A 27,015-nucleotide genomic window follows, 5' to 3' on the forward strand; every position below is an offset into this window, starting at 1 on the left:
TCTGAAAATCTTATGACCTGGCTGAGCAAGATTTCTAAATCAGTTTTTTAGAAGCATTTAGCTGCTAATACTACTTAAAATTAGTGCAGTGCTTTACATTTGCAAAGACCTGTGTTTTTCCAGATAGCAGAACAGAAAATAGGCCTTATGATTTTCTAGCTCTCACAGCGGTGCTTTCTAGACGAGCCAGCAAAAAATGAAATCGCTATTCCAGCAAGAGAAGTTCTATTTCCTAAGGAATTAGAAGAACCAATCAGTTCTTGTTGACAGTTGACACTCACCTGCTGGCATTATATGAGTTTGTGCTAGTACTTTGGTAGCCCTACTGGGAAGAGTCAGTTCTAATTGCTCAATTGCTTAGGAGACTCTGATTTCATAGAATGTACTGCCCGACTGAGAGAAATATATTCCTCAGATATGTACTATCTCTTCCTGACAGGTCACTTACAGTTACTTCTGTGCTTCTGTGGTGGATATTGTATGGAATATCTTGTTCTGTTTTCCTTATGCTGTCCCTTAACATGTAAGGAGACTCTTTCTGTGTGGACATTGCTGTGAGTCATTCCAAGATGACTGCTATAGAGTAAGTAACATACTGTGTGCTCTCTCATGGAGATTTATATTTGCTCTTTCTTTCTTGTTGTTTAATCACAAATCAAAGTCAACCAGCTTGAATGTATGTTTTGCTCTTTGTGTATGAAAAACTTTACCCTTGCCTGCAGACCCTCTGAGATATCCCTTAAAACCATCACGCCAACTATATGTTCAGTCCACTTGATCATGCTGTCTCTTTACCATCACCAACAGCGTCACGCAATGTGGTTTGTTGCAAAGTGCAGCAACCCTTAGTTGAATTCAGTCACAAGTGGTTTATGCAGCACATTTCAAGTCTCCATAACAATTTGTCATAGTTTTGGGTAACTGCCTGTGATCAGGATAACTGAGGTATAGATAAAATTGTACTGCACAGGATTTGTTTTCTAGTGCTTTGCTGATAAGGTTAACCAGATGGTGAAGTATAATCATCTAGGCAATACAACAGATCATCACAAAAGTGACAGTAGAGGAGAAGGAGAGGATGGTTTTTTAGTTTGTTTTCCTGAGCCAGAAATTGAAAAAAATAACCCCCACCCCTTTCCCCATTTCTTTATATAGTATGGAATTCTATGGAAGGCTAAACCTGTTGGTTGTATTTTTTTCTGTAATGGATCATCATTCCCACCCATTTGCTATGCATTTTTATAAGGGATGTGTGTGTCTTCTATACCTTATGCTATACCATCCAGTTCACAATCCGAAATCTTATGAACCGTTGGGAAAGACAAACACTTTGGATTTTGAAATTGATCCATTTTTCATGCATAGTATTTTATGCTAATTACTATATAAACCACTTCACATGCTATTCCTTTTACATCATGGCCCTATGAGACATCCTCTTAAATCAACCACTGTCAAAAGATTACAGAATTAAGCAGCTTTGCAGGGTGACCTGACTATTAACCTACAGATGTACCATCTTATGGATGGAAGGCATTTATTTTTGGACTTGATTGCTAACAATCAGGAATAGAGGCTTCATGGCAGAATGATTACAGTGATGATAAAAATGTCAACGTGTTCAAGAGTATCCAGTGGGAGCTATCATCATGTATATGAAGTCCTCAGTTGTGTTTCTTTAGGTACTAGTGTTCCAAAAGACTATACAAGTTAATGCCAAGTGATCACAAATACAACATCACAAGATACATGTTACACAATAAGTATGCACCATAAATGAGAAGTTAAGTTGTGTTACTGAAGTACTATAGAGATTAGAAATGATTAACTTTGAGTGGTTTAGGGACTGAATGGTATGATCTTTCTCCAGTTTTAAGGCAATGGGAATTTTACTATTGATTCAATGACTGATTTATAATAATGTTGAAGATCATGAGATTGTAGATTGAAAGCTTTTCAGAGCAGCAGTCTTGTCTTATGATGAGTTTGTACAGCATCTAGCGCAATGGGGCCCTGATCTTGATTGCTATCTCAATACAAATTGTAAGTGATAAATAACAATAAGGATGTAAAGCTTTATAGAGGCAAGTTATAGGAAGGTCTTGGCTACTTGGAGACATTGTCCGGTTGGGTGCTTATCACTGGAGATGTAGGAAGGTTTGATTAGATAAGAGGAGTGGGAGAAACTGTGGTTGGGGTGTGTAAGGGAGAATTTTGGCAGCTGGTAGGGATGTTGGTTTTTAATGTGGAAGTTGTCAGATTGTTTTAGCAGTTGTCCTGTCTGTACATGCTGAATATGCTTGTGGGTCAGTGAGTCACAATCATTAGAATGGCTGAAAAACAAGATGTCTCAACAAAAGCGAGACATTCCAGGTACGTTACTCCATGGACCAGAAACGTTAATTAGAGTGAGCATCATCATAGGCTGTACAAAATGTATACTCATGCCACATTCCTGATACAGACTATGTCAATGCAGCCATTTGGTTGGATTACATTGTATTTCATGAAACACTCATGAGTTGATCAGCAATGCAAGCCTGGCTAGGAATTTGCGGCACAATGCCAGCAGCTACTGATGATTATTTTGATGTTTTATGGTATCAGTAGTGGAAATAAATACAGCACTAAGACCCCCTGCACTTGCCTCCCCCGCAAAAAAAACAACAACAAAAAACAAACACAACCCCCCCCCCCCCCAAAAACAACTACAAAAAAACTGACTAAATAATGTATAGAAATTTTCCAATGTATCTGGCCTGAGCTTTTGTCTTTCAGGAAATTCCCTAGGATCCTAGAAGCAGCAAAGAATCCTGTGGCACCTTATAGACTAACAGACGTTTTGCAGCATGAGCTTTCGTGGGTGAATACCCACTTCTTCGGATGCAAGTAGTGGAAATTTCCAGGGGCAGGTAAATATAAGCAAGCAAGAAGCAAGCTAGAGATAATGAGGTTAGATCAATCAGGGAGGATGAGGCCCTGTTCTAGCAGTTGAGATGTGAAAACCAAGGGAGGAGAAACTGGTTCTGTAATTGGCAAGCCATTCACAGTCTTTGTTTAATCCTGAGCTGATGGTGTCAAATTTGCAGATGAACTGGAGCACAGCAGTTTCTCTTTGAAGTCTGGTCCTAAAGTTTTTTTGCTGCAGGATGGCCACCTTAAGATCTGCTATTGTGTGGCCAGGGAGGTTGAAGTGTTCTCCTACAGGTTTTTGTATATTGCCATTCCTAATGTCTGATTTGTGTCCATTTATCCTTTTCCTTAGAGACTGTCCAGTTTGGCCGATGTACATAGCAGAGGGGCATTGCTGGCATATGATGGCATATATTACATTGGTGGATGTGCAGGTGAATGAACCGGTGATGGTGTGGCTGACCTGGTTAGGTCCTGTGATGGTGTTGCTGGTGTAGATATGTGGGCAGAGTTGGCATCGAGGTTTGTTGCATGGATTGGTACCTGAGCTAGAGTTACTATGGTGCGGTGTGCAGTTGCTGGTGAGAATATGCTTCAGGTTGGCAGGTTGTCTGTGGGCGAGGACTGGCCTGCCACCCAAGGCCTGTGAAAGTGTGGGATCATTGTCCAGGATGGGTTGTAGATCCCTAATGATGCGTTGGAGGGGTTTTAGCTGGGGACTGTATGTGATGGCCAGTGGAGTCCTGTTGGTTTCTTTCTTGGGTTTGTCTTGCAGTAGGAGGCTTCTGGGTACACGTCTGGCTCTGCTGATCTGTTTCCTTATTTCCTCGTGTGGGTACTGTAGTCTTGAGAATGCTTGGTGGAGATTTTCTAGGTGTTGGTCTCTGTCTGCGGGGTTAGAGCAGATACGGTTGTACCTCAGTGCTTGGCTGTAGACAATGGATCTTGTGGTGTGTCCGGGATGGAAGCTGGAGGCATGAAGGTAGGCATAGCGGTCGGTAGGTTTTCGGTATAGGGTGGTGTTAATGTGACCATCACTTATTTGCACCGTGGTGTCTAGGAAGTGGACCTCCCATGTAGATTGGTCCAGGCTGAGGTTGATGGAGGGGTGGAAGCTGTTGAAATCGTGGTGGAATTTTTCCAGAGTCTCCTTCCCATGGGTCCAGATGATGATGATGTCATCAATGTAGCGTAGGTAGAGAAGGGGCGTGTGTGGATGGGAGCTGAGGAAGCGTTGTTCCAGGTCGGCCATAAAAATATTGGCATATTGTGGGGCCATGCGGGTGCCCATAGTGGTGCCACTGATCTGGAGATATATATTGTCATTAAATTTGAAATAGTTGTGTGTGAGGATAAAGGCACAGAGCTCAGCAACCAGTTGTGCTGTGGCATCATCAGGGATACTGTTCCTGACAGCTTGTATTCCATCAGTGTGTGGGATGTTTGTGTAGAGAGAAACTGCTGAACTCCAGTTCATCTGCAAATTTGACACCATCAGCTCAGGATTAAACAAAGACTGTGAATGGCTTGCCAATTACAGAACCAGTTTCTCCTCCCTTGGTTTTCACACCTCAACTGCTAGAACAGGGCCTCATCCTCCCTGATTGATCTAACCTCGTTATCTCTAGCTTGCTTCTTGCTTGCTTATATTTACCTGCCCCTGGAAATTTCCACTACTTGCATCCGAAGAAGTGGGTATTCACCCACGAAAGTTCATGCTGCAAAACGTCTGTTAGTCTATAAGGTGCCACAGGATTCTTTGCTGCTTCTACAGAACCAGACTAACATGGCTACCCCTCTGATCCTAGGATCCTAGTTTCCCCAGTCCTCAGCACTCAACATATACATTTTTACATCTCTCCACCTTCAAAGATCTCCACTGATTTAACCAGAGTTACACTGGCACAAAGCTAGAGTAACTCAACAGTGAACCAGGCCCTCATATTTTAAAACTGTTCGAATGCCTGTTTATATCGGTCTTCCCATGACCACAGATAGATTTGGAATTAATTTTGCCAAATTAAATCTTTGTAGATCTGCTTTATGTTATGGATTAGGCATTTCAACTATTGTATTTATTTTTACAGAATCAGCAAACCATCTTTTCTCAAATTAACCATTATATAGCTAGCTTCCGTGAGACCATTTTTTAATTTAATAAGTTCATTGCAGGGTATCTTTCTCTAGTTCTCAGCAAAATTGTCAGTCTTTCATTGTGTTCTTTAAGCTCCATAACCTAAATTAAAATATCAATCATTATAACCTCAACCCATTGTTATCCCTCAAAGATCTATGCAATCACTGAACAATTTCTTGGCTTATGTCCTCAAAACCATCTCCTGCACAGGAATTTTTATCCAGGCTGATTCATGCACCCCAGTAGCTAAGACCTCTGAGGATTTGTTTTTAGGGCAAAATCTTCCTGTTAGATCTACAGCAGTAATGATATTTTATCCTTCTTTTAGTGTGGAAATAGCCTTTCTGTGGATGCTTGCCTGCCCCAAATAGGCACCAGTTGAGCCTGTTTTGTGTTGAGTCAACAGTATCTATGGCGGGGTGGGGCGGAGGAGGGAGGAGGAAGGTTCTTTTTTTGGCCCCAAACTGTCATTTTGCTTCATTGTGTTCAAAATCCTACCATCCTAACCCTGACTGAAATGAAGGTTATGTTAGGCTAAAAAAACAATTACACAACTGAGGTGGATTAACTAATGGACAACAGCTACCTCAGATGTGAAGTACGTAAATTGATAGATGGTCATTTACAAATACAGCCTTGGCATAAGCAAGTGTAACTCTTTCTGAAGTCAATGGGAGCTGTTCCTTTTTATGCCAGGGTGAGTTTGCCCTCTGTCTGTGTAGCCATACTACATTAATATAATTTCAATATTCCCCAGAGGTTATGTTTCCTTACAAGCCACATATTATGGTTGGCAACTTGTGACAGGTACAGTCTGACTCCTTTATGTTTTATGTAAAACCCCAGGAAATTGTATCCATGCTTTTCACATCAGTATGCCAAAATGTCAAGAGGCACCTCTCAGAATAAAAAAACTCACAAATACAAAAGAAAAGTTCTTGGCATCATCCCTTGATAATGCAGACCTTGCTGAGGACATATTTGCGGAAATCTGTTTGTCAATCATTGTTTAGTAACATATGTGAGGGAACACCAGGTAACATTTCGTATCTTAAACATTACACATTGCTTCCATGTAATGGTGCATATGGCATGGCTGTCAATAAACCAAAAAAAATCAAAACCCAAAACCAAAACAAAACAACCCAAACATCCAACCTGGGTCTGCTTTCTGCTTTCATTGTGCCACTATCCACTTGCATAGATTTAGAACTAGGCAAATTGTGAGAAATTATTTGTGAATCTTTAGGCAATTTCTAAATAGAATTTCACTTCCACTGTGTTTGCATCCCTTTCTTATTCATTGTTTTTGCAGACATTTGTGTGAGCAAAATTTTGTTTGTTATTCACCCAAAGTGGTTTTCAGGCTTAAGATACATCACCAAGGGTCAGATTGCACCTGACTCTAATGAGGCCTGCTGGGATTGTCCAACCCACTCCTATTAGTTGCGTTTCTTGCTGTGTTGCTGCCAGTGTTGCTTATAATATAGACTTCCTTTCATTCAATTAGGCTCAGAGGGTAAAATTCAGAGGGAATGTGTAAAGTGGAGAGTATAAATTATATCAGGGGTCGGCAACCTCTGGCACGCGGCTCACCAGGGTAAGCACCCTGGCGGGCCGGGCCGGTTTGTTTACCTGCCGCGTCAGTAGGTTTGGCCGATCGCGGCTCCCATTGGCCACGGTTTGCTGTCCCAGGCCAATAGGGGCTGCGGGAAGCAGCGCAGGCCAAGGGATGTGCTGGCCACAGCTTCCCGCTGCCCCCATTGGCCTGGAGTGCTTACCCTGGAGAGCCGTGTGCCAGAGGTTGCTGACCCCTGCATTATATGCTATGTGCATGTGAGTCTTAGTAAATTAATTTAAGAGAATCTAACTGGAATTTAAGTTGGTGGCCAGAAGAAAGTGTAAAATGCACCAAATTATACTCTTTTTATATGCTCTCCTGAATTTTGGCCTGCTGGGTAACTTAAGAATGAGATGGGGAAATCCTGGTCCCACTGAAGTTGATGGCAAAACTCCCATTATTTTCAATAGGGCCAGGATTTCACCAAAGAGGTTATTTAAAAAGTGTTCTCACTCAAATTATGAGCAATTGAGATATAAAAAATACTATCCTTAGGCCAAATAGTGCCATGGATATTTAATCAGAACTTCCACTGGAGTCATTTAGTTCTGAGTAAATACTGATGGGATGATCTAGCCTCTTGTTAGTAAGGAGTTTGTAAGTATAATATGGTCCATTGATAATAGGAGATGGAATTAAAATCTGGATTAGGTTTATACTATGGTTTAGAGTTCTGGTCTGAGGGCAATTGAGGGCTAGGTTTTGAGTTTATATTCTAATAGCACCAAAACCTTGCTATCTGTTCTTATAACACTTCGGACAAGTCTGATCTGAAATCAGAAAATAGGCCACTTCAATTCAACCCAAACAGTAGAGATGGGTACAGATCTGGGGTTCAGAACCACCATCCCTCCTTTGAAATTTGCAGTGGCCCATCTTCAAGATTCAATTTTGGCCCCTCTCTGATTAGAAATATGTGGAAAACATAAACAGCACCAGAGGGAAAAAGTCTTACATTTTTGCTTCCACAAGTCTGTGAATATCGGAGCATTTGACAAACTTTCCTTCAACTTTTTTTCATGTTTTTTCCACAAAAATGGTGGAAGATTTTCAGATGTGAAAAAGTAAACATAGTTTGTGCCCATTGTTTTTGTGATGGTGATCATATATTTCCTTGTGGAAATGGCAATGTTATGCCTTCAACCAAATTAATATATTCTGGTGAAAACAAATACATTGAGAATTTTTTTCAGCAGCAGGTGAAATGTACAAAACATGATGGAAAAAAGTGTAAAGTATTTTATAGTATTTGTATAACACTTCTCAAAATGATTTACAAATTTAGGGACTCAGTCATGAAAATTTTACTCACATTAGATGTGATTCTTTACTCTTGTTGAGTAATATTCCAAGTAAAGTATTCATCATGAGTAAAGGTAACAGAATTGGGTTGCTAATTATTTCTACTTAGTTCAGGATGACTCCTTGCATGAATAAAGGCTCTGAATTACCTAATAAGTCTTAACAAGACTCCTTAGAAGTAAATAAGTATGATCCTTATTTTGAGATGGGGAAGCTGAGGCCAAGAAATTAAGTGAATCTCCTGGGACAAGAGACAATGTCTGAGTTGGTATTAGAATTCAGGACTTTCTGATTCTGTGTCCTTTGCTTAAACCACTAGACAACCCCCATCTCTCTCTCTCTCTCTCTTTTTTTTTTTTTTTCTCCCTGCCCCCTTTCCCCTCCCCCCCCCAAAAAAGGAATTCAAAGTACATAGATTTCTGCAACAGAATGGTATTTAAATCCTAAAATCAAGTTTCCTGGAGTAGCGAGTTGTATATGGATTTCTTAAAAGAGCATGTGTGAAAAGCTTTGATATTACTGATATTGTTAAGTATCAGAGGAGTAGCCATGTTAGTCTGGATCTGTAAAAGCAGCAAAGAGTCTTGTGGCACCTTATAGACTAACAGACGTTTGGGAGCATGAGCTTTCGTGGGTGAATACCCACTTCGTCGGATGCATGTAGTGGAAATTTCCAGGGGCAGGTATATATAAGCAAGCAAGAAGCAGACTACAGATAACGAGGTTAGTTCAATCAGGGAGGATGAGGCCCTCTTCTAGCAGCTGAGGTGTGAAAACCAAGAGAGGAGAAACTGATATTGTTGATATTTGTAGCATGTATATGAGGAGAAGCCTTTTAATGACGGATCAGAAGCATCATATAGATGGAAAGTCACTTTTGTGCAGTGTTCACACAAGACTTTGCATGACTAAAGCCCCACTTAAGCCCTGTCTTGAGGTGAATTTCAACCAAAATGTATTAAACATATTTTTTCTTCTAACATTTTTTGTATATTTTGTAATTTTTTAATTACAAGACATTGTGATATTCTTTATTGGATTATATATTTACCAAAACATGGTCTTGCTCTGAACTTTCGGGGTAAAATAACTTGTGGGAGGCAGAATGTGGTCATTTGAGTCATAGTCTAATTTTGCTCAGTACTAGAAAAAATATTATGACATGTAGAGCACTGTTTCATAACAGTAGCAATTAAGCTTTGAATTTCTATAGCAAATTCTAGCTGAGGATCTCTTAAATACTTGCAAGGTACAAAATTAATCTTCACAGCACTTCTGTGAGAATAGGTATTATGACAGAAATGGTTAGAAAAAGCTTCATCAGAAGAGTTTTGTCAGAAAATCCAGTTCCATCAAAGTCTAAATTCTTCACAAAATTATCTTGATTAATGGAAATTTTGTTTCAGAGGGAAAAAAAGGGAAAAACCAACCCTTACAATGTCAAAATGTCCTATTTTGATATTTTTGGAACAAAACTTTTCAGTTTTTCTGTTTGCAATAACATTGTGTTTCAATTTTTTAATTATTGCATTATATTATGTATTAAACATAAAAGTCAAAATTGAAACATTTTGATTGACCGAAAACAATTTTTTAAAACTGTTCTTTTGCACAGAATTTCAAAATGTTCATGTTTTGTTCCAAATCAGAATGAAAACAAAATTTATCAAAATCCTTCATGAAACAGAATGTCTGTACTCTTCCCAGCTGAATATTCTGATCCACATTTTACAGGTAGCAAATCTGAGACATAGAGAGGTATTATACCAGGAAGTTCATGCCCCAAAGTCACAGATCTTCTGATTCCTAGTCCTATGTTACTCATAAGACCATAACAAACAAAAAAATAGTCTAAAGCCTGAAGTCCCTAAATTCTTGCTAACTGTGCTCCCTGGAGGGTCCTCTGCTCTCTAGAAAGGGCAAGGAGAGGTTGACATCTTTGTGTCAATTAGCAGAACTGGCTAGTTGAACAAGGGGGAGTGTGGTGCATCCCTTCAACTGTAGCACTGTGTGCACAGGGCAAGGTGCACAGCAAGGAGCTACAGGGGGAGGTATTTTGACTTCTTGAAGCAGAATGCCTCTGGATGCTCCCTCCAGGATAGTACAGCTCCACAATACCCCAACCCCTTTACGAAACAAGGCTGTTCCTGTTTCCTGTACCATATGCTGGGAAATAACATAAGCTATTTTGAGGTAGTTCTATGGCCTACATTATACAGGAGGTCAGACTGGATGATCACAATGGTCCCTTCTGGCCTTGGAATGTATGAATGAGAAGACTCCATTCATACTAAGCTATAGCTGGCTCTTTAGTCAAGCAACAGTTTACAGAGCTATTCCGACTGCAGGTTAACATTACTAGTGATCTACGCACAGACTGACTTCTTGGTCCTTCTCAAAACTCTTCCCTTCAGCAACCCACGATCCCCAGGTTCCATGCAGGTTGCTACAGTGCCAAAATGGCACACCGTAGCTTTTTGTTTTTAAGTAGATCTTCCTCAAGCAAAACATTCATTGACTTATTGAGTGTTTTGACTCAGCAAGAAAATCAGGATTTGGCTCAGAGGTAACAGTTCCTGAATAATGATGTCCCACGAATGAAGAGAGGCAAGCCAAAGGGAGAGGAGATGCACTAAATGAATTCCAAATTACATGCCTGCAGCAATTAAATTTTTGTTAGTCCTCTTATAAAGTACTTGGATTCTATAGTGATTGGTATTATACAGAAATCCAAGATATAGCGAGATTACAAATCAGAATGTAGAAGAGTGTCAGGATTGAATGCTTCATCACTTCCTTCCCCAATTTGCCATCATTAACCAAATAATTATTTTTCTTGGGTCCTGTTCTCCCGCTGTGCAATTTCCCTGTTGTCTCCATCCATTTTTATATAGTAGCAGTGGTTTGTAGGGTGTAGCAGAATGGAAGGTTGCAAGGAGCTGAATGTCTTTTTCAGGGAATTGAGGGTGTCAGAAATTTATCAGAGGCTGGGTTGGAAGAAGGGAAATCATAGACTTGGGGAACTGTGAGCATTGTTAGCTAAGGGAACCCTGATGGTGGCTTTTGTCAGGAACCTGTTACAGATCATTGGGAACTGCAGGAAAGACGGCTGCAGGAAAACTCTCAAGGGGTTAACAACGAGGGGTGCCGCAGGGAGAGATGGAGACTTATGGGTGCCTGGAGCCTATTGGAGGGTGTTCAAACTGGAGCTTTGGGAAAACGGACAGATTTTCTATGCTTATCTGAACTAAAATGAAGCCCTGAAACTTTTTTAATGCCCACCCATCACTAATTTTGAATACATGTGCACAGCTAGCCCCGATTGCTGTGCTCAACCCTGAATTCCTCAGTATTTATCATGGCTGCAGAACATAGTAAACAACAGGCCCTGTGTAAGTGCACCCTTCTCTTTCGTCCTTTCCATTTGTTAGAATTAACTGGGATATATTTTACTTGCAGTTTTCCAACTCTTGCTTCAACATTGCCATCCTTCCCCAATAGATGATAGAAATATTGACTGGTGTCCTAGCAGTGTTCTGAATCTTTTCAGGCAGCTAATATAAACTCCCAAACTACTGTTTGATTTTTTTTTTAGTGATTTCCCTTCATCAGTATTTCAGAGCAAACGATAGTTATCTGTAGCTCTTAAATCCTCCCTAGTTTCAACAGTATTTATTGTACTTATCTTATTTCCTTGGATGAGGTTCAAATTAGCTTCTGACCATATAAAACCAGACAATGCCATATTCAACTTTACAATTATATAATTCATTTAATTTTTTTTTTGCTAGTTGCCCATGGAATCTCACTTTCAGTTTTACTTGGTATTTCCTGACTTCTCAGTACAAATTCATACGTAAAATTATTTTTATTTGCCTCATGGTAAAAAGATTATATATACTACTGAATGGACTCTGGCACTGTTAGCAGAGTAGCTAGATTCTGATATTGAATACACAGGAAGAAGCAGCATTAGTTTGGGGAAACTACGATTCATCATCTTTATGCTAAACAATTTCCAAGAAACATTATTTTCCCTATCCTGAATCAGTATTTTAGTATTTCAGTATTTTAGTTCTGTCTTGAAAAATGCATAGGTGATAATGTTTAAACTTAAATATGTATTTTTCCCTCTTCTTCCTGATTATCCTATTTTGATTCAACAGTAAAGTCAAAGCTCAGTCTCCTCCAGCTTTGGCCAGAAGAGGGAACCATCTCACTGCATCAGCACCTTAGGTGACTTGTACCCTTCACAACTTTTTGCTTTCTTTATTTCTTCCTGCATTGCAAACCCCTGACTTAAAAGTACAAAACCATGTCTGGAATTTGCCTCACCAAGCCTTTTCAGGATCACTAATATAATTATTTACCTGAGGGTTCAGTAACACCTTGCGAATAACAAATGTTTGCTTTCTCTTGTACTGCATTCACTACTTTGAGTTTTTTTTAATCTGCACATAGTCAAATGTTGGCTTGCTAAATAGATTTATTTGTACATCGTAGGTTTACTCCCGTGTCCTTGTGCACCCCAAAAATCCCATTGACTTTAGTGGGAGAACAGGATGTACAAAGAAAGCAGAATCAGGTTGTACACATGTACTCATAAGCAATCAGACATCCCAAATTCATGCTAACACAGTCTTTATGCTACACTACTTCATCCTGTATTTCAGAGGGTCCCAGTGTATTTGAGCCAGGGAATGGAATGGATGGGGTCAGAGCATGCCCCACTAATTATGAGCTCTTTAGTGCAGGGTTCTTGCTGTTTGGATAACACTTGCCATAAACAAATAATAATAAATCCTCCCTCCACCCCACTTGACAGAAATGCCCTCAGAATTGCCCTGCAGATATAGGGTTCCACTGACTGGAAAGGGAGAGAGGTGATATCATCCCATCTAAACTCCATGGGCAATATTAATATAGATAATGCTGTTCCAAATTCTCTTATGTGTTGTGTGGGCTTCTGCACAGTGAGTCTCTCTCTCCTTGCTGCATATGTTGCATAGTAATTGTTATTGAGAGTAGGAGGCAGAAGGTGCTGATGCAGATGTCTCCGGCCTCTACAGATCTCCTGAGAACCTCATGAATTCCTTCTGTGGAAGTAGATGTGGGGAGGGAAGACTCCCTGAGTTTCCTGCTCCTGTGTAGGTTTTTCCTATGTTGGGGACAATGTGGCTTGTAGGTAGGCAGACACATCACCTCCTCTTTCTTCCTAAATCATCCTGCATATTTTTCTTTTATACACCAGGATTTTAAACAAAGCAATTCTGGAACAGGGGAAGTAAAACATGTCGTTGTAATGTTTTTTTCACAAACCTTCAAACTCTAATCCACATGGCTTAAGTAATGCTTGTGTCTAAATACCAAGGTAACTGTCTGTAAAAGTTGGCTTTGAACTGGTCTTTTCTTGCTGAGCTTCATTGTGTGCCGGAGATTATCCACTTGTCAGGCTGCCATTCTGGGACTGAGATGAGTAGCTGGAGCGCTCATTCATCTTGCCCTCAGGGCAGCATGGCCTTACATTTCTGACGACTCTGGAATGCATTAGTGTATTTTGTCAAGGTTTCTTTTGTTTTGTTTTTCATTTTGTTTTCAGGCTTCTGTTTACTAGTTGACCTCAGCTAAATTTTCAACTACCTGTGATGAGATGATAACAGGTGACCAGCCATGCAGTGCACTACTTAACTGACCTACTTTATAGGATTGGACCTGATTCAAAATCTCATGGAACAGAAACTCAGCTAGTGAAATCCTCCCATTGCTCCCATATTGAAGCAACTAAAAGTTCGCCCTTATCACGAATAACTATCTATTAGACATATTGTAATTACAGCCCTGATTTATTTACCTTAGCCAAAATTTTCAAACATTTTTCAAAATATACTGAACAGCGACCCACAAAACATATTGAAGTCAGTGAGAGCTGCAGGTGCTCAGCAGATGCTCTGAAAATGAAGTCACTTATATTTAGGGCCCTTAGCGTGGGTTTAGGAGTCTAACTTTAAGCACTCATGTATGCAAATAATAAGTACTCTCTCTGATATAACATATGCAAAAATGGTCTGGAAACCCTCCTTAGAGAGGAACATCCACTTTGCTAAATTTCAGACTAGAAAATGGTGTGCATTTAACAAAGTTTATAACCATCTGAAAATACTGCACTGACCATAAGCAGGCAGTAGAAAATTTAATTGTCTGAAATAGGCATTTATCAGGGGACATGATTAATTGTAGTGGAAATGTTCAATTGCTTGTAACTTTGCAGGAAATTCCCTTCTGGGCTCTGAAACTTTACATGCTTAGTCATAGCTTAATGGAGCATTTTCTTGGAAAGTTCAGCTGTTTTTGAGTTATATAAGTGGGAATAAAAAGACTTTTTGGGGCTTAACTAAAAAATGGCAGATTCTGATATTGGCATACATACAGAGTAACTCGTTTGACTTCTGGGTTTACACCTGAGTAAGATCAGAATTTGGCCTTAGACATCAAATTTTAGATGTGTCTAGTTCTCAGTGAGCAAGAAAGTCTGTAGCAAATTGTGAAAAAAATGAAAGAAATATAAATTAAAAGTGATATGTATTTATTTAGGGAAATACAGCATTAATAGCATAGCATAATTTTTATTCATATAGCTTCCTTTGACACTATACATGTGGGTTAAGCTCAGAGGTACCACTGGGGTTTCAGATCTTCCTAGACAATCAGTGTCTTCAGTTCTTAGGATTGGGTGATGTTCTATAATAGCTCCCCATGTGGACACTCACTAAGGCTAGGTATATACTGCACACCACTAGTGGCGGCATGTAGGGTATATGTAGCTATACTCTGCAGTGAAAAGCAGGCTGGGTCCACACTGTAATGTGCAGCTGGATGTGTCAATGAAAGGTTCTGGCAGGGGAGAGATTGTGGGGAAAGGTTCCGGCAACCGGACACTACACTGCTAAAATTAGCTGTGTAGGTGAGGGAAGCTCTGCTTGGGTCAGTAGAGAACTGTATAGGATACATACCCGCTGGGTTCAGGCATGTTTTTATCTGTGCCTCACTGACTACACTGCTATTTATACTTGTGCTAGGGGGCATGAACTAGAAGTACTCTACACACTGCTGAAAGGAGTGTGTAGTGTAGACATACCTTGGGAGTGCCTTTGTGCAGTTTAGCTTAATCCAGCCCAAAGTGGGTTAAACTACAAAAAGACACTTTTAGGATACACTTACACTGCAATCTGAGGTGTGACTGCAGGTATAGACATACTTGAACTAGCTTTGATCTAGACAGCTTGAATAACAATAGCAGTGAAGCTGTGGCAGCTGGGCTCAACAATTCTGCCCAGGATCCTGGGTATATACTCAAGTGGCTAGCCTGTGCTGCTGTGGCTTCACTGCTAGTGTTGTTCAAGCTAGCTAGATCAAAGCTAGCTCTGGTATGTCTACACGTGCTGTAGTCACACCTCTGATTGCAGTTGAGATGTAACCTTAGCTTGGAATAAGAGTGTCCACATGAGGAGCTAGTAAGGAAGAGCAATTGTGCTTCAAATTGATACAGTAACTTCACTGTGTAGACAAGCCCTTATCCAGCACCTTATTTAGGTGATGAACAGAACTGGATTAATAGTAAGAAAAATTATGCAGTCATTTTTGTAAATGTTTAGTAGAACTGCATTTTTGAGCATGTTTGCAGCCCTTTTCAGATGTTTATTAAATGATTGATTTTGGTGAGACTACTTGTATGAGTAAATTCCTACAATCTGGCCTGAATTCTGGAAAACTCGCAGTGAACAGCTCATGAGAAATCCAAAGGTTAGAACTGGTTCTCGCAAAACATGAGTCCAACATCTTTGAATAGCATACAGATTCTTAAAAATGGGAGTCTATTCAAGGACAGTTCTTGAACAGGACTAAAATTTCAGGGTAAAGAAAAAAATCACAGAATATACTGTTTGCTGTGAATAGTCTGCCAGCTTTAATTGGAAATTTCCTTCCAATATTAGAAAGTACGCACCTGATTCTCAAGCCCAATTGCACTGCCAGAATGGTCTACAAGGGGCTTTAGTGTAAATGAGAATCAGGCCCTTCATCTGTAGTAAAAATATCTTACTGCAGGCTGTTCCTGAGAAGAACTGAAGGCTTCTCGCTCTGCCAAAATAAGAGATCATATTTTACCTCTGTTTAACTAGAACGTGGGAAACTCTGAGTTGGATCCTGAGGTACCTATTAAGGTCTGTCACTGAAGCAGTACTTCCAATAGCCCAGTATTTCTAGTGTTAAGTGACTTTGTTTATCACCTTGTCTTTTTTTCAAGCAATCTGGCTAATACGTAATCATTACTATGGGCCTCCATGCAGTATCCCATCCTACTGCTTTAACTAAGGTCCAGATTCTGCTATCTTTATGCATCTTGGGGCAGATCCTCAGTCGGTGTAGACTGTCATGGCTCCACTAACTATAAGACCACTATGACAATTTACACCAGCTGATGCACTTTACCCCTCCTCCCCCCACCAATCTCATTTATTTCAACAGGAATGCTGATGGAATAATTTATTATTCAGTATAAGAAAGGGCGGCAGAATGTGGCCCTAAAGGAACAAAACAAAAACAATGTTGCTAAATCCAATAAGAGGTAATTACAGCAAGTTTTGAAATGCAAGGATCATATAGGTAACAGGCTTTCAAATTAAGTCAAAAGACAGGAGTAAAAAGTTTGAAATCATAAAGAACTTTTGGGTTTTTTTACTCTGATACCTTATGTTGAATAGCTAGATCATTTTATTATTGCAAATACAGTGGCAGTAATCTTTTATTGCATGCAGTGTAGGCCTACAGCATTAAGTTGGTATAAAATTGCATATAGTTTAATATATCTGTACAACACCTTTAAACAAGCTTCTCTAGGCAGGAAGGTTATCTGTCTTATAAATCTATTATTCCATTGTACATCTTGATAGCCTAGCATTGCTCCTAGCCATGTTTAAGCATTAAATAGTGCATTATTATTTCACATAAATCAACCAGAGATGTGTGAATTCATAAATTTTGCATTTGCACAGACAGTATTTTAAACGTTTTATGGCTTCGTGGGAACTCAGAGCAGGAGCCCGTACACAAATCAGCGCCCAGGAAACTTCAATAAAATTTAATATCACAATTACGTCTTTTCAAAGTCACTGCATGCATATTTTAGAAGTATGTTCACAGGGTCTAAAAATAAAAACAAAACTTGCAACAGGGGTCTTGTCTTGCCCTATTTTAGTTGGGATCGATATCATTACGAAGAGCAGTTGAACAGTTTGTCCAGTGTTGACTCCGTTAATTACCTATGTCATTGTTTCCATCCCCATCTCTTTTCTTCTAATCTTTTTTTTTTTTTAAACTCTGGCTTTTTGTTTATTTTCACCTTTCATTTGAATCTTCCCAGGACACAATCATGTAATGCATATGCTTAATTTTGTGCATATAAATAGTATGTCAGTGTGGGCACAAATGTTTGTCTTTTATTAGGACTCTTTTCCTTCAAGAACACCATGTGTGTCCTTACAAAGATGATTTTCTTGTACCATGTGCTCTATGTATTATAAGTATGAAAATGTGCTAATGCAACATTAATATTGCGCTGTCAAAATCACAAAACATCAGGAAATGCAAAAAAAATCTGATGTATTATGTACATCTTATTACATAAAAAGTAGCGACACATTTAACAAGTACAGAAAATACAAAGCAGGCAAACCACTATTGCTATTGGAAACCTAGCTTTCATATTTCTTGACTTCTTGGGCCAAAGTATCAAAATGATATATTGATAACCTTTCATTGGTGCTCATCACCTGACTATCTGAGCTATCCAGGTAAAACACCTGTGGGGCAGAGCAGTATTATAATCCTCACTTAACAGATGGGGAACTGGATACACAGATGGAGCCATTCTGGTACATCCTCTAGCAGGAGTTGCCACACACACGGGGAGGCATTCTAAGTGTCTATTACTATGCTCCTTTGTGAGGTAAAGCTTTCAATCTCCTGCATGCCAGGCCAGCACTGCTGGCCAGTGCACAGGTGTGATGGGAGAAGGGGAAACCATCCTTTGCCTCTTTGGGGAGCCATGCACCTGCATGGAAGTAGGGATGGAGCAGTCCTTACGCTACCCAGCCCTTGGGGAATGATGGCCTGCCTGACCCTTACAAGGAAAAGAGGGAAGTCTCCTTACGCCCTCTCTCTCTATGGTATACTTATATAGGAAAGGATGAGGCCATAAGTGGCTTGCCCACAGATCATGGAAGAGGTCTGTTGCAAAGCCAAGAATGGAGTCCAGCTATACTAAGAACTTGTTCTGTGTTTTAACTTTGGATCTGTCTACTTTTTCTTCCCTAAATACAATGGATCCCATCCATCTCCCACTGAAGTGCAGGGCCGCCCAGAGGATTCAGGGGACCTGGGGCAAAGTGGGGGAGCTGCGGTGCTTGTACTCACCCGGTGGCAGTCTGGGTCTTCGGCAGCATTTCGGCGACGAGGGGCCCTTCAGTCGCTCCACATCTTTGGCAGCACTGAAGGCCCCCCCCGCTGCCAAAATGCCGCCGAAGACCCAGACTGCCGCCGGGCCAGGGCTCGCGGGGCCCCTGTGGGGCCTGGGGCAAATTGCCCCACTTGGTCCCCCCCGGGCGGCCCTGCTGAAGTACATGGGAGTTTTGCTATGAACTTCAATGGGAGGAGGTCCAATATCATCCTCTGTATGTGTGTAAAACTAGCCTGTGTAATTATTTTACCATGCATTTTTTGCACTATTACTTATGCATGTAAAAGAGAAGATCCTTTGAAAACTCTGAATTCCTTGCAAAGTGATATAACCCTTGTGAAAACAGCCTATGTACTTGTAAAGTCTACCATAGCATAACAAGTGTAAAGATTCATGCTTCAATCATTTTTGCTGTAGCAAAAAAGTGGTTAGTTTTTCTTTTCCCTTACAAAGTTAGAACAGTGTTTTTCTTCCTTTTCCATAAATCAAAAATGGCTGAAGGATTTTGGTCAAATCTTTTTAATATTCCAACTCCAGGCAAAGACCAAGCATGGAAAATTATATCCCAAAAGACAGATGCTTTGGAAAGCGATAAGCATGAGAAACTATTCTGTAACCTTAATTACAGCAGATGTGACTGAGCATGTGGCAGAATACTTACCTCCTCTTAATTAATGCTTGCACTGTGCTATGTGTAAAATGTAAAGTTTGGGCTAAATTCTAAAACCTTTACTTTGGTCTAAATTCTGCTCTTAGTAACAGTAGGCAATTCCAACATATTCAATAGATTTACTCCAGGTTGACATGGGGGGTAACTGAGAGCAGAGGGAAATATGCCTGAGCCAGGATTGGATAAAGACTGTGGGATTTTTCCCTGAAAAATTAAGGGCATAAGGAGTCTTCCCCTATGCAGAAGCAGGTAAAAATTGCAGTTGCTGTACTTCCCTGAGCACAAGAACTACTCCCTCTTGGTTTCTTTTGGCGAGCTAGTCACTTCCAAGCAGGAAGCGAGCTGCGGAGAGGAAGTGGAGCCATACACCTGCCCTTCCGCTTTTACACACACCGGTCAGCAAAGTTGGTTTGATGCACAATGTTGAGCATAGTGCCCTCTCCTAAGGAGTAGTGCAGCAGCAGCACTTCCCCTACATACCAGGGACTAGAGCTGGCTGGGAAATTGGAATTTCCCATTCAACAGGAATTCCACATTTCAAAAAACACTTTGTTCCAAATTAGAATAAAAACCTGAAATACTATAAAACTTGATTTGGGACCACAGAAACATTTAATTTGATACTGTCTGAATGTTTTGTTTCAGTTCATTTTGATTAGACTTTTATATTACATTAAAATATTATGTCTAATAGATATTCGCTACATAACATTAAATATAATGAATATTAAATTGATTTTATATCAGTCCGAATGAATTGACAGGATGAAGTCGAAATGTTTTGAATTGTTGAAATGAAATGTTTTGACATCTTCCTGTTAAAAAAAATTTCAATTGACACGTTCGAGTGAAACATTTTTATTTTTATTGCATTGCCTTTTTGACATAAAACTGTTCAATCAAAATTTTTTTTACCAGCTTTGCCTGGGACCTCTAGGAGGGATTATGCCATTTGAAATCACAGTTGCTCTCCAGGAGATCCCCATGGGTGATACAGCTCTTTACCGCCTCTCAAGACAGCCAGTGCCTATCAGGCATAATAATAAAAAATCTGGCCCTAATTATTTTTCTTATTGTATTCATGTCACATCAAACCTATAGTCCATAACTAATCTCTTTTTGAGCCCTTCTTTTCTGGTCATTCATTCCTCAGTCTAGAGAAATACTCCTTCCAATTTCTGCAGTTATTTTGCCTCAGAAATACACACAGCCTGTTTAATTCGGTGAAAAACAAATGTCTAGTATGAAAGGAGGGTTCCATTTTCAAATTTCAGTTTTGGCGTCAATTGTGAAAATTACCTTCCTGGAGAAAGATCAGCTGCAGATGCATTAACTAGTACGTGATATAGCGCTAACTTGAAAACAGCATATTTATCACCTCTAGCAAGTGATTTGGAAGTTTAAATTACTGTGAAAATATAACTCATTTCCCACTTTAACATAGTGATAGGGTGCTGGAGAGGAAGACCAAAAGTTGTCATATTGCTTGACTGTGCATATGAATTTAACTGCTCGGTAAACAGTTTTACTCTTTTTTGTGGGTTTTTTGGTAAAAGGTATTGGACAAAATGGCAAAGGTCAATTAAGAGCATGATCCTGATCGTTTTGTTGTTGGGCAAATGGGAGCAGGATCCAGGACTGAGTCCTAAATGAACTCCTCTAGAAATATGCTTCCTTTGCAACTGTCATCTCTTTAAGACCTGTTACAAAGCTTACTAAAAGTCAGTGGAAAGAATCCCATTGTTTTTAGTGGGCCTTAGCTTAGGCCCTTAGTGAAAGTCTATTCAATCAGAGAATCTGCTTCCTTCAGCACTGCTCCAGAGCATATCTACGTGTTTTGTGAATTGTGCAATCTCCCATGGCATCCCCTTGCCCATAGTGCCCCCAAAATGGCCAAATAACCGAGAGTAGGACTGGTTGAAATTTTTCCACTGACGCTATGTTTTGATGGAAAATTGGGTTTTCAACTAAACTAATTTTTTTGTGACAAGCATCTGTCAACAGGGGAAGATTTTGATTTCGTTGTTGAAAAACTGAATTCCTGTAAACTGAAATATTTTGGTTTTCAGTGGAAATTTTATAGTATTTGAATTACAGATGAAAAATCAGAATTTTCTATGGAAAATTGAAACAAAAACTCTTTCTGTAGGAGGAAGATACTTTTTACAACCAGTTCTAGCAGAGAGTAGAAAACAGGAAGTAAATGGAAAGGGCAGTAGTTGCAAAAGCCTCATGGAGTTCATGAGCCTTATTGAGGGGTCTTGGAAACATGTGGGTGGGTAAACATTTGACGCCTCTTTGTGGGGAAATCCACTACCTCTCCTCCAAGAAACGTTCTTACTTCCTCTAAAAATACAGGAGATTGACACTACTGTCCCAGGGCCAAGCTCACCGTTGTCCTGTACACTGTGTAATCATATACATCAGGGCAAAATGGGTAAAACGCCCTACAGCCCCGATTCTCTATTCTGTTGCACCCATTTTACATCACTGTATCTCTGTTGAAATAAATGGAGTTACACTGGTGTAAAACGTGTGCAATGGAGTGCAAAATCAGGCCCTGCCATCTCATTTGTTAGCATTTTCTGCTTACTTTGCACTGTTGTGAAAGATTACACAAGGTGCACTGCTACTATGAAGCAGGTCCTCTACCCCTTCCTGAAGTGAGGCATACTTTCTGACACTCTCTTGATTACCGGGCAAAGAACAACAAACAAGTTCAAGACTAAGATTAACGATATCAGGAGATCATTGTCTAAAGATTAATCTTTCCAAAATGATGAGAAAGGGATAGACATAGTTAGCTTTTAGCAGCCTACAGCTACAATGAGTAATAATAAACATTCCCATGGCAGGGCTGGCCTTGGAATACTAACATAAACATATCTAGTTATCATCAATAAACACTAATGGTGGTTTTGTGTCATTGTTTTTTTGGCTACTGATGAGTGCTGAAAATGGTGTGGCTTTTTTTGTTGTTGTTGTTCCTGAAACAATTGTGTGCTTTCATTTTATGTCTGCCTATTTAACATTCATTTGTTTGGGTCCATTCTCCCTTTGATGGTATTGCCACTGTCCTCTTTTCTCTTTTGAAAACTTCAATATTATTGCCTGAATTTAAAAAAAAAAGATTCATTGTAGAAATTACATTTTCCCAGTTAAGCCAGAAGGCATTGCCTTTCCTTTAGCTCTTGTATAACTAAGACTTAGTGTTATGTATATTTTCTGTGTGTGTATGCCATATATTTAGTAATATATATATTTATACCACACAAGTGGCCCATGTTACCATTACATAAATCCTTTTATTTTTCAAAGGCTATATCTCAATGATTGATGGCATAGAAGTAGTATGTGTAAACAACGATGTATAAATATTCTTTCTTTCTATGTCAGCTCTATTTATACAGTTCTTTTCTATGTCACAGACTTTGAGTTGAAAGGAAACTGGAGATTGTGCTGAGAAGCTGAGACCAGAATGAAAATTCTAAACAATTTTAAATGCATTTATCCAAAATGTGTAAGTTTTTTCTGTTTCTTCAAAATCACTTACGGAAACATCCTAGTTTTGAAATCTGATTCTGCTGCTTATTTAATAATCAGTGAGGGCCACATTCCTTAGTCATATTGAGCAATACCTGAGTAGTTCGATGGAACTCTTTGCATAGTAACAATCTACTTCATATGATTATATAAGGGACCAACACAACCATTAACCGTTGGTCCCTTGTAAAGTGCACCATATATTATAGTCTTGTTAACAGTGGTTATGTTGGTTCCTTGTATAGTGCATTAATTTTACAATAAATACATTAAAATATTAAAAATATAAAGCTTGATTCTACTACCAATGATATCAATGGACATTTTACCCTTTACTTCAGTGTGATCAGGCTCCTACTCTCCTATTGATAATAAACGTACCCTGCACCAATCAGTCTAAAAACTGAGGCCTTGATCAAGCCACATGTTGCATGTCTCCTAAAGTTTGAGTGACCTCAACTCTGATTGATTGAAGTCAAGGGAGCTCAGGATTAGGCCTTGTGACAGACAAGACAAAGACATGACAAGGGAGAGTGATTCAGATGTGGGGTAATGTGGAGAGAGTAATTATTAAAGGTATTTATATGGTCTCCATTACCTTAATGTCAGGGTGTACTTTGCATGATTCAGATTGCAATCAACATTTCCTAAGTACAGGAAGTACAACCAATGAGGAGAAAAAAACAAAACAAGGAAAGCTGCAATAGCAGCCACAGAGGGGCAATGCTGCAGACAAGAGTTGGGTGACATTTTTCAATCCCAACAGGTTTTTTGGTTGAAAAATCAGGTTTGGTGAAACCAAAACATTTAATGAATTCATGCAGATTTTGATGAATTAGTTTGGTAAAAACAAAACCTACTTAAAACCTTTTGAAAGGAAACTCTTCATTTAGACATTTTTGAAATATTTCTGGTTTTGGGTTCAAAATGACTTTTCATACAATTTTTAAAATTATATTAAAAATCAAAAATATGAAATGTTTTAAATAAAAATGAAATGTTTCAATGTGGATCAAAATGAAACATTTTGCTTGACCCAAAATGATTTCTTTTGACTCTTTGGAATTGTCAGTCACTGAAAAAATTTACACATCTCTACTGCAGACCCATAGCCTGCCTGCCAGGTAGGGGCGAAGTCCATTTTCCACTTAGAACCTCCCATAAAGCCTGATTACTCTGCTTTTGGACAAGAAAGGGATGAATTTCATAACTGAAGCATGAATGGGTATAGCATACTGAATACGTAGACAGTGACCGTGTCATAGGATGTTTGTGTGTCTGATAGGAAGAAAAATAAATATGTTATAGAGAGTTTTAATTTCTGAGTATTTATCTTCCATTGATAATTACGTTTTAAGATGTAATCAGCAAAGTGCCTTCCAATAATGGGTGTGATTTTGATTTGAGGATTTGCTTAATGGTGTCATTGAAATCAATATGGAGATTTGCTTGAATAAAGACTGAGTAAAAATTGTTTTAAAAATTGGAAAACAATATCCAGATCTGTCAAAGCCAACGTAAGGAGACGTATTCATCACTGTGTCCCGTCAGTCACACCTGTGTAGTTCCAATGATTTCAGTGGATTTTCACCATTATAAAACTGGAGTAATGCACTATTAAAACAGGCCCATTGTTTAACAATCATTTCTAATGAAAAAAGATCTTCACGAGAGCTGTGCAAGCCCAAACGTTTTGCTTTTCAGGGATTTACATGGATTCCTCTTGCTTTCAATCAATGTGCGTTTGCAACCCTTGAATGCTCCTATGAGTTTCAGATTCAAATGAGCCCATAAATCTCAAAGTGAAATTTTAAAACTGCCAAGTTTCACCTGGCTTCATGTCAATATAACAATTTTCACCTGATTTTTATGCCAAACCAATAACTGGCCAGATTGGCTTAGACAAAGACCTACATTCATTGAAAGATGCATGAACCTTTTAACAAAAACCCAGACAGGGTTCTGAGTTGGGAATCACTCCTTAAGTTAGAACTGCTTTGGATGACTTTACTACCAAATGTATGTGCCATTTTTTTAGTCTTAAAGAGCCCACTGCCTGATTAATTGTGTATAACTTTTCAAAGTTAGTAAGCAATTCTATTTTCAAAATATATCTTCCTATTCTTATAAACTAATTGCATATATTGTTATGGATCATGACTCTCTCATTCTTTAAATTACAACTCATTTATTTGAAGGAATACTTGTCAAAAGAAAGCTGTAAGTACTGATTTAAGAAAGCAGCGTTAAATAATTGAAATGACTGTGATAAAATTGCCTTAGTTTAAACAGACCAGTTTTATCAGTCTGTTTAATGAATTGTGCTTTTATAGGGCGAGATAAATTTAATATGAATTCAAGTGGTTGTGCTAGAAATACAGCTCTTGGTGAGATTTCTTCAAAGAATAAGTCAAAGATTTTTTTTTGCCATATGCTGGTATGTTTCGTTCAGAAACACTCCAACTGTGATAAGCAATGGAGATGCCTCTCAAGCTCAGAATAGAATACTGTAAATACTTACATACATATATCACACAATACATCTTAAAATGTATCTTAAAAGAATTGGAGAAACACAAAAGCCAGATATTTTCTTACTTTTTTGGGGGTGTATGTGTGTATGAATTAGAAATCACATTTGTAGCTTAATTACAGAAGTAAAAACAGACACATTTCAGGTGTTTGTGGAGATTAAAATCAACTTGCACATTCATCCAATCTCAGGGTTGTTATTGTTCTATTACTAGAACTGTGATTTGCATTCATTCCAAGCAAATTTGGCAGACTTTGTTTTCCCATATAATGCTAGTTAAGGAGGAGTTTTTCTTGGTCTATAATAGACATGGTATAGCTACTGCACAGTCACAACACTGATGATTGTTTGAAATAAGAGAGTCCTGGAACATTTTGGGCCCTGTTGATTGTACTTCTGTGTAATGTTAAAACACGGTTTGTTTATGTGTGAAATGAGTCATTAAAAATACGTACTGAGTCTGTTCTCATTAGAATGATCCACGAAAAGAAGTTTTAGATCATACGCTCTTCTCTTGGCCAATGTATTCATTCTAAAATCAGCAGAAACATTTTCTTGTAATACACAAGAATTGGGATAAATATCCAAGTACTGCACGAATTTAGGGACAAATCTCACTCTGATTTAAGAGCCAGATTCTGATGCCCTTCCTCACATTGAGTAACAGCTTATTTTATGTGCGGTTCCATTGATTTCAATAGGACTACTAGTAAGGCACTCAATGTGAGTAAGAGTATCACAGTCTAGCCCTAAGTCAATAGCAAAATTCTTGGTGACTACATTGGGCAACAGTTTGTGTCCTTACCTGCCATGCAACCCTGTTGAAATCACTGGGTCTGAGTCACCAATATCCTTGACATTTTGTAGTTATTTACACCAGTTGACAATGGATATAAAATGCTACCATATTGATTTTGGAACATTTTACACCCACTGTGTCCTCATTTTCCACTGCTATAAATGATTACGTTCAGTACAGAGTTGTAGTAAATGAGGGCATTACTTGGCTCAAAATTATTGTGAATATTGGCTTCAAATAAAGGCTGTAGTCTACCCTCAGTTAAAACCATGCTTTGCTCTCAGCTATACCTGTGCAACCAAACTCATGTAACTAATTCTACTGAAGGGGAACTCGGAGAGGTCTGAGGCTCCTGGCTTAGTGTGCTGCTCAGTTGCAGGGTGGGCAAGCCGGCAGATTTCTGATGATAACCTGCGTGGGGTCCATCAGTAGCTTGCAACAATCAAACCTTTCCTACAAAACAGCATGATTTCAATGAATTGGAAAATTCAGATGAAAAAATATTTTGTCTGACTTTTTCCAACATCTCTGCTCAGCAGTTCTTTGTAGGGCTTTTATTGTATGGAAAATGAGGCAGAAAAATGGAGGAGAAAGGAGATATGAGGGGGCAATTTGAAGTAGAAGAGGAAGAAATAAAAATATTCTATAAATAGCCAACAGTGATTAGACAAAAAGACCCTTTTCCCCTCCTCGCTATTTCTTATCTTTCTACTATAAAGTTTTAAATAGTGGAAGGATATATTAAATATCAGGGGAAATTATTTTAAAAAGTATTTTAAAATATTAATTTAAATGTAGACAGCCATAGTATTATAGCATTAAGACACCCCAGGGCCTTTTTTATTGGTCCATTAATACTTGCCTCGAGTGGTTGAACACACCTGAGGCAAGATTTAATGAACCAGTAAAACATGCCCATAAGTATCTTAAAGCTATATTACTATTTCTATTACATAAATGTACTGTTTGCATACTTCTTCACAC

Source organism: Mauremys reevesii, linkage group 2 (assembly GCF_016161935.1).
Source record: "Mauremys reevesii isolate NIE-2019 linkage group 2, ASM1616193v1, whole genome shotgun sequence".
NCBI lineage: Eukaryota > Metazoa > Chordata > Testudines > Geoemydidae > Mauremys > Mauremys reevesii.